This window comes from Triticum aestivum, chromosome 1B, assembly GCF_018294505.1.
Source record: "Triticum aestivum cultivar Chinese Spring chromosome 1B, IWGSC CS RefSeq v2.1, whole genome shotgun sequence".
Lineage (NCBI taxonomy): Eukaryota > Viridiplantae > Streptophyta > Magnoliopsida > Poales > Poaceae > Triticum > Triticum aestivum.
Genome location: NC_057795.1, coordinates 433,340,433 through 433,349,044, shown reverse-complemented (window position 1 = coordinate 433,349,044; position 8,612 = coordinate 433,340,433). Strand labels below are relative to the sequence as shown.

The following is an 8,612-nucleotide window of genomic DNA, read 5'->3' as shown; positions in this document are numbered from 1 at the left end:
CTTGCGGCGCCGTTGATCGCGCCGTTTACATCCCTACTCAACTTCTACTGGACATGGACATGAACTGAACCAAACCATGGTACAAGCCTGGAGCCCTGGACTCTTCAAAAGGAAGCGAGCTCATAGCTCAACCTTGGGCAAGCCTTAGCAGTTAGCACACAAATCTGTCGATCTCCGGTCAGGTTGCTCCTCAGCTCGATAAATATACTCCCTCCGTTCCTTAATACAAGTCCTTTTAGAGATTCCAATATAAACTACATACGAAGCAAAATGAGTGAATCCACACTCTAAAATACATCCGTGTGTAGTCCATAATATTTAAAAGATATATATTTAGAAATGAAAGGAGTAGTTGAGTAGAAACTTCAGGCTGAAATGTTTGTAGTTATCCAAAGAAGGGAAAGTAAATAACTCGGGACTGAAGGAATACACCAAATATATCTGAAACCAAACCATGGTACAAGCCTGGAGCCCTGGACTCTTCAAAAGGAAGCGAGCTCATAGCTCAACCTTGGGCAAGCCTTAGCAGTTAGCACACAAATCTGTCGATCTCCGGTCAGGTTGCTCCTCAGCTCGATAAATATACTCCCTCCGTTCCTTAATACAAGTCCTTTTAGAGATTCCAATATAAACTACATACGAAGCAAAATGAGTGAATCCACACTCTAAAATACATCCGTGTGTAGTCCATAATATTTAAAAAGATATATATTTAGAAATGAAAGGAGTAGTTGAGTAGAAACTTCAGGCTGAAATGTTTGTAGTTATCCAAAGAAGGGAAAGTAAATAACTCGGGACTGAAGGAATACACCAAATATATCTGAAATTCAGAAGATGATACAGAAAAAATAAAATGGTGTGTATCGCCCACCGTGGGGCTCGAACCCACGACCACAAGGTTAAGAGCCTTGCGCTCTACCAACTGAGCTAGACGGGCTCGACATGGTGTTTCGACGTTCAAAGTTTTTAAACACAGAGTAACTACAGCAGAATGGAACAGTTAGATCATAAAAATGCAGCACTAACAAAGAAAAAAAGCATTCCAGGCATGGCAATGGTTCATGCAACGGAAATTATATGAAGGGCAGTCATAAAATGTAAAGTCGGTTCTGCATCCTTCCAGGCTTCCAGCAACTTGCAGAGCACCAAAGTTACACGAACATCCGCAAGCATGAAGAGATTTAGTTCAAACAGGACCTCACATGTTTCGAACCTTAGTTCAAACACAAACATCAGCAACTTCCAGCAACTAAACGATGGCACGGACAGTGAGCTCACATGGCTCGAACCTGCTCTGACCACGGGCATCGGTAGCCCGCACACAAGATCTCTCGATCTCGGGTCGGGTTGCTCCTGACCTCGTTCACCATGGTTGACATAGCGGGATGAGCAGTGGTGTTTGCTCTGTAAAAGGAGCTTCGTTTCTGTCAGAAACTTCAGGCTGAATAATGGTAGTTTTCCAAAAAAAAATGAAAAAAGAATCGCCCACCGTGGGGCTCGAACCCACGACCACAAGGTTAAGAGCCTTGCGCTCTACCAACTGAGCTAGACGGGCTTGATGTACAGCAATTTCAGTTCATCCACTTAGTTAGATGCGACAATCCCTACCTTACTCGAATCGTCTTCCATGAAAACCATACCCCGGATTCACGAGATCTCTTCGGGGATGCGGACTTTCTGCTGCGGATCCATCGGGCATGGTGGTTGGATGGTTCCTCCAATGTCTGGCACTGGCAGTTCCCGCCCAGATCGAGTTGGATGGATCCTCCATGACGACGCCAAGCAAGCTCCGATCCCTGCTCACAAAAACGTAGATCAGGACCGGAAAGCTGCAGCAGACTCAGATTTGGCTCAATTCGATGTCGCAGCTAACAAATCGCTTACTCCGTACGACCTACGCCAAGATTTTGCCTGTCCGCGGCCGCCGGGCTCCAGGTCTTGCCAATTGAGGTGCCGCGGACGGGGCGGGAGAGGAGGCTTTGCCAATTGCCTGAGTGGCTGGGACAGAGCACGAGGCTCGAGCCCACGCCTGCAATATTTCGATCATGGAGGGGACGCACGCCGACAGTGCTACATATGGAACAGGAGGAACGCCCAAAGGAGTGCGATGCAAACCATCCTATCCTGATCGTGGAGGGGAGGCACGTCGTGGTGTGGTTGAGGATTGATTACTGCTGCGTGCTCGTGCAGGACTCTGAAGCAGGCGAGCTGCCGGGCTCGCGCGCCCCTATGCCTCGCTTCACGGCCCAGGGGCGCGGAAACAACAGCCTCGTTTTTTGTTTTCTTTTTATTTTACACTTTCAATTATTTTAATAAATATATTGCAAAAATCGCTGTACATAAAACATTCGACAAATATTAACAAACATTTGAAAATGTTTAAAATATTAATATTGTATTTGGAAAATATTAATCAAAAAATTGAAAATGCTTAAAATATGTATAGAAAAAATGCTGCCTGTGTATTAAAAAAATGTCAATCTTGTATTTGAAAAATGTTAAAAAAAGTGTCTAGAAAAAACGTTGACCATGTATTCAAAAAATGGTAAACTTGTATTTGAAAAATGTTAAACATGTATTAAAAAATATCTTGACATATACAAAAAATATGGAATGAAAACAAAAGAAAGAAAGAAAACTAAAAAGAAACCAAGGAAAAAGAATATGAAAAATAAAACCAAAGAAATAATGCAAAAACATTTGAAAAACTACGAAAACAAAGGAAAAACATTGAAACCAAAGAAAAATGAGAAGGAAAAGAAAAACAAATAAAAACCATGAATGAAAGAAACAAAGAGAAACCAAAAGAAAAAACCAAAGTATAACAACGACAAAAAAAACCCAGAGAAGAAATAAGAAAACCAAACAAAAAACAAAAGAAAACAAAAAAATAGAAAAAAAAGGAGAAAAACGGGCATTTTTCCTCTAGTTGGTCACACCTATCTTAGCATGAACCCGACCTTGGCGCAATGGCTAGAAGTACCACCCACCACCGAGGCTACCTAAGATTGATTCCCTCCCTATTTTTCTTGTTTCACTATATGCGCTAATGGGCCGGCCCTTTTACTGCAGGCAGGGGCAGCCCATGTCCGCCTATGATGGGATATGAAACGACACTCTGGGGCTTGATTAATCTTATTTTTGACATGTTTTTAGTCGTATTTTGACATGCCTGGGGTGTAAATTATATGGTTTTGGAGATATGACAACATCTAAATGGATTTGGGGTGAAAACTATAAAAATATAAAAGAGAGGGAAGATGTGGGTTGGCCCGTTCCGGGCCGAGAGTGGGAGTGTGGAGGGGGGGGGGGGTGAGCAGTGCTATTCGTACATAAAGGTTTTACGTACTTTTTACACACACACGACTCAGGAACAGACGGCTAGCAAAGATTTACGGCGCAGTTGCAAATCTTTTCAGAGAGAGATAGTGTAGGGAGAGAAGGGGGGGGGGGGGGGGGGGGGGGGGAGGGAGAGAGAGAGATAGATAGTGAGACTTGGACGGGTAGGATGTGGCCCAATTCAAATTTCTGATTCCTATTTGAATTTTCTATTTTGAAAGAAATTAGTTATGATTTTAATAAGTTGTACTCCCTTTATTCCTAAATATTTGTCTTTCTAGAGATTTCAACAAGTGACTACATATGAAGCAAAATGAGTGAATCTACACCCTAAAATATGTCTATATACATCCGTATGTGATAGTCCATTTGAAATCTCTAAAAAGACAAATAGTTACGAACGGAGGGAGTAATATTTTTATACTATCGATAAAAGTGAGCATGTGCTCATGTTTGAGTCAGTTTAGTATGACCTGTTAAGTCCACCCAAAATTCATGTATGTGTCAGTGTACTAGTTCGAGTTAAAACAAGTTTAGCAGGTCCCTTAAAACCTAATCCCTTGAAAATATTCTTTTTTAGTTCATCCAACCGTTTCCAAACTCACCACAACATCTCAGTGCAATACTTAAACAAAAATTCAAGTACACAATTCAAATACACATCAAATTTAATGTTCTCAAACATAACCATGCAAATTAAAACTCAAGAGACGGTACAAATGAACTAAGGATCAAAATAAACATGATAAAAGGCATAAGAATCAAGTGTTATGAAGGCGGCAAAGGTGCCCAATAAGATCTAGTTGGAGTCCGTTGTGAGCTTGACGGTTCTCGATCCTTCAATGTGCTTGGAGGAAGGCTTCGATCCTATTTGGGTTATGTTCCGGCTCCACCGAGAGCCCACTGAAGAGATATCAAAAGTCTTGTGGATCCTCTCCCTCATCCTCGATGATCATGTTTTGTAAGATAACACATGTTCTCATGGTCTTCCAGGTGGTCTCGGGCTTTCAATATGCAAAGATCCGCGGACAATCCTAAAGCGTCATTGAAGCACACCAAAAGCTCTCTCAGCATCTTTTCTAGCAAATTCTTGCGTAGGTGCAAATTAAGGTTTGTAGTTACTTTTAGGATGGTGGATTGTCTTCACAAATGTGTTCCATCGAGGATAGATGCCGAATCCCATGTTGTACTCATTGTCATTTAGAACATCAGCAACTAAATGATGGCACGGACAGTGAGTTCACATGGCTCGAACCTGCTCTGACCACGGGCAGCCGTAGCACACAAGATCTCTCGGTCCCCATTCTGGTAGCTCCTGACCTCGTTCACCATGGTTGACATGGCGGGATGAGCAGTGATGTTTGCTCTGGAAAGGAGATTCGTTTCTGTCAGAAACTTCAGGCTGAATGATGGCAGTTTTCCAAAAAGAAAGAATAATCGCCCACCGTGGGGCTCGAACCCACGACCACAAGGTTAAGAGCCTTGCGCTCTACCAACTGAGCTAGACGGGCTTGACGCAAAGCAATTTCAGTTCACCATCTTACTCGGATGCGACAATCCCTGCCTTAATTGAATCGTCATCCATGAAAATCATACCCCGGATTCATGAGATCTCCGCGGGGATGCGGACTTGCTGCTGCGGATCCATCGGGCATGGTGGTTGGATGGACCCTCCATGTATGGCACCGGCAGTTCCTACCCAGATCGAGTTGGATGGATCCTCCATGACGACGCCAAGCAAGCTCCGATCCCTGTCCAGAAAAACGTAGATCAGGGCCGGACAGCCGCAGCAGAGGCTCAGATTTGACTTAATTCAATGTCGCAGCTAACAAATCGCTTACTCCGTACGCCCTACGCCAAGATCTTGCGTGTCCGCGGCCGCAGGGCTTCAGGTCTTGCCAATGGAGGTGCCGCGGACGGGGGAGGAGGCTTTGCCGATTGCGGGAGTGGCTGGACAGAGCACGAGGCTCGAGCCCACGCTTGCTGGATAGGCCGTACGAGTAGCACGCGCACTGCCGTCGGGTTTATTGAGATCGTGGAGGGGAGGCACGGACCCAGCTCCTCTGACATACGGCGCACTCGCTGACGTGTGGATCCGGACCCACGCGTTAGTGGCCCAACGTCAGGTGGCCGTACGTCAGGGGATCCGGCTCCGGGGAGGCACGCGTGCTACACTGCTACACATGGAACAGGGGGAGCGCCCAAAGGAGTGCGATGCAAAACATCCTATCCTGATCGTGGAGGCACTTCGTGGTGTGGTTGAGGATTGATCGTGGAGGCACTTCGTGGAGTACTGCTGCGTGCTCGTGCGGGACTCGGAAGCAGGCGAGCTGCCGGGCTCGGGCGCCCCTATGTCTCGCTTCACGCGAGACAGAGGGAACCCTGCTCAAGTGGCAAGAGTTGGGCCGGCCCAGGGGCGCGGGAACAAAAGCCTCATTTTTTTGTCTCTTTTCACGTTTTCTGTTTTTATTCTTTTGATTTCTTTTTTTAGTTTTGTTTATACTTTCAATTATTCGGAATAAATATATTACAAAAATTACTGTACATAAAACATTTGAAAAATATTGACAAACATTTGAAAAATGTTAAATGCGTATAGACAAAATGTTTATCACGTATACAAAAAAATGTCTATGGAAAATTTTGATCATGTATTTACAAAATTTTAATCAAGCATTTAAAGAAATCAGATTCTAGCACCGGCGAGCGACGAGAAGGTGCGGGAGAGGGTGGTGTGGCGTGGCTGTAGGACGGTCACGCGCAACAGTTCCAACACCGGAGGATGGATGATAGCAACAGGGCCGACCTCGGGTTGGCGGGTCGATATCCATAGGAAGGTCGGGCCGACTATTTTTACTTGGAAATTGTGGCTTTGAACTAAATTTAGGCTGCAGGACTGCGTTTTGAGGGACAAACGGTATACTTTTGAGCGATTGCTGGTTTGAGGGGTCGCTAGCTAGGCCTTAATCGCTCAAAACAAAACAAAAATCTCCTCAAATATAACTTTTGGGGATATACTAGAGATGCCACAAGTGATTATGAAAGTGTAATAACTTTGTCCATATCCATTCCTGAGAAATAGTATGAAATTAATGATAAATTTATTTGGATGATTGAGTTGAAAGTAACCCAGTTAACAAGTAGTGCTACTAGTATTTTTCTATGTAGGTCCAACTTGCACCAGAAATAACTTGAAAAATGTTGATCATGTATTAAAAATAATATTAATCTTGTATTTGAAAAATGGTCATCAAGCATTTGAAATTGTTTAAAATATGTATAGAAAAAATGATGACCGTGTATTAAAAAAATATTAATTTTGTATTTAAAAAATGTTAATCAAGCATCGGAAAAATGTTAAAAAAAAGTGGCTAGATTATTTTTGACCATGTATTAAAAATGGTCATCTTGCATTTGAAAAATGTTAATGAAACATTTGAAACATGTTAAAAAAGTGTCTAGAAAATATGTTGACATGTATTAAAAAAATGGTAAACTTGTATTCAAAAAATGTTAAATGTGCATTAGAAAAATTATCTTGACATATACAAAAAACGTGGAATGAAACCAAAAGAAAGAAAGAAATACTAAAAACAAACCAAAGCAAAAAGAATATGAAAAAAACTGAAGAAACAATGCAAAAAGATTTGAAAAACTATGAAAGCCAATAAAGAAACAGAGAGAAAAATTGAAAACCAAGAAAGAATAGAAAAAACCAAAGAAGAAAAATGAAAAGGAAAAGAAGAACGAATAAAAACCATGAATGAAAGAAACAAAGTGATATCAAAAGAAAAGAAAAAACCAAAGTATAACAACGACAAAAAGGAAATCAAAGAAGAAATAAGAAAACCAAACAAAAGAAAATAAAAAGGGGGAAAACATATCTTTTTCATCTAGTTGGTCGCACCTCCTATCTTAGCACGAACACGGCCTTGGCGCAATGGCTAGAAGCACCACCCACCATCGAGGCCACCTGAGATCGATTCCCTCCCTATTTATCTTGTTTTACTATATGCACTAACGTGCCGGCCCTTTACTGCAGGCTGGGGCAGGCCATGTCCACCTTGATGGGGCGTGAAACGACACTCTAGGGCTTGATTAATCTTTTTTTGACATGTTTTGAGTGGTATTTTGACATGTCTGGGGTGTAAATTATATGGTTTTGGAGATATGACGACATCTAAGTGGATTTGGGGTGAAAACTATAATTCCATGAAAGAAAAATATAAAAGAGAGGGAAGATGTGGGTTGGCCCGTTCCGGGGCGAGTGTGGGAGTGTTGGGGGAGGGGGAGGGGGGATGAGCATTGCTATTCGTACATAAAGGTTTTACGTAGTTTTTACACACATGACTCATGAACATGTGGTTAGCAAAGATTGCGGGCGGTTGCAAATCTTTTCAGAGAGAAATAGTGTAGGGAGAGAGAGGGAGGGAGGGAGAGAGATAGAGAAAGACTTGGGCGGGTAGGATGTGGCCCAATTTAAAATTTCCGATTCCTATTTGATTTTTCTATTTTGCAAGAAATTAATTATGAGTTTAATAAGTAGTAATATTAAATTAATACCGAAAAGTGAGCATGTGCTGCATGTTTGAGTCAGTTTCAGTACGACCTGTTAGGTCCACGTAAAATTCATGTATGTGTCCGTGAACTAGTTCGAGTTACATCAGCTTAGCAGACCCCTTAAAAATATTCTTTTGTCACTCATCCAACCATTTCCAAACTCATCACAACATCTTAGTGCAATACTTAAAAAATCAAGTACACAATTCAAATACACATCAGATTTAACGTTCTCAAACATAACCATACAAATTAAAACAAAACAGACGGTCCAAATGAACTAAGGATCCAAATAAACTTGATAAAAAGCATAATATTCAAGTGCTATGAAGGCGCCAAAGGTGCCCAAGAAGGTCTTGTTGAAGTCCATTGTGATCTTGATGGTTCTCTATCCTTCAATGTGCTTGGAGGAAGGCTTCGATCCTGTTTGGGTTATGTTTCGGCAACACTGAGTGCCCATTGAAGAGATATCGAAAGTCCTATGGACCCTCTCCCTCATCCTCGATGATCATTTTTTGTAAGATAACACATGTTGTGATGGTCTTCCACGAGGTCGCAGGATTTCAATATGCGGTAGATCCACGGACAATCGTAAAGCGTCGTTAAAGCACACCAAAAGCTCCCTCAACATATTTTCTAGCAGATTCTTGCGTAGTTGCAAATTGAGGTTTGTCGGTGCTTTTAGGACGGTGGACTATATTCACAAATGTGTT

General features: G+C 42.2%; 2 long non-coding RNA genes and 3 other non-coding genes across 5 annotated transcripts; all 5 read right to left on the bottom strand.

The window, feature by feature from the left end:
• Positions 1 to 864: 864 nt before the first annotated feature.
• Positions 865 to 937, bottom strand: TRNAK-CUU (transfer RNA lysine (anticodon CUU)). The gene has a single exon. It is a non-coding gene; the product is annotated as a tRNA-Lys (tRNA).
• Positions 938 to 948: 11 nt separating this feature from the next.
• LOC123129217 (uncharacterized) lies at positions 949 to 2,175 on the bottom strand. The gene is made up of 3 exons (XR_006463640.1): positions 1,885 to 2,175; positions 1,609 to 1,796; positions 949 to 1,404 (listed from the first exon to the last, which is right to left on the bottom strand). It is a non-coding gene; the product is annotated as an uncharacterized lncRNA (long non-coding RNA).
• Positions 1,483 to 1,555, bottom strand: TRNAK-CUU (transfer RNA lysine (anticodon CUU)). The gene has a single exon. It is a non-coding gene; the product is annotated as a tRNA-Lys (tRNA).
• A 1,889-nt stretch (positions 2,176 to 4,064) lies between the features above and the next one.
• Positions 4,065 to 5,633, bottom strand: LOC123129209 (uncharacterized). Its single transcript, XR_006463639.1, has 3 exons — positions 5,181 to 5,633; positions 4,936 to 5,090; positions 4,065 to 4,705 (listed from the first exon to the last, which is right to left on the bottom strand). It is a non-coding gene; the product is annotated as an uncharacterized lncRNA (long non-coding RNA).
• On the bottom strand, positions 4,778 to 4,850 carry TRNAK-CUU (transfer RNA lysine (anticodon CUU)). Its single transcript has one exon. It is a non-coding gene; the product is annotated as a tRNA-Lys (tRNA).
• Positions 5,634 to 8,612: the final 2,979 nt, after the last annotated feature.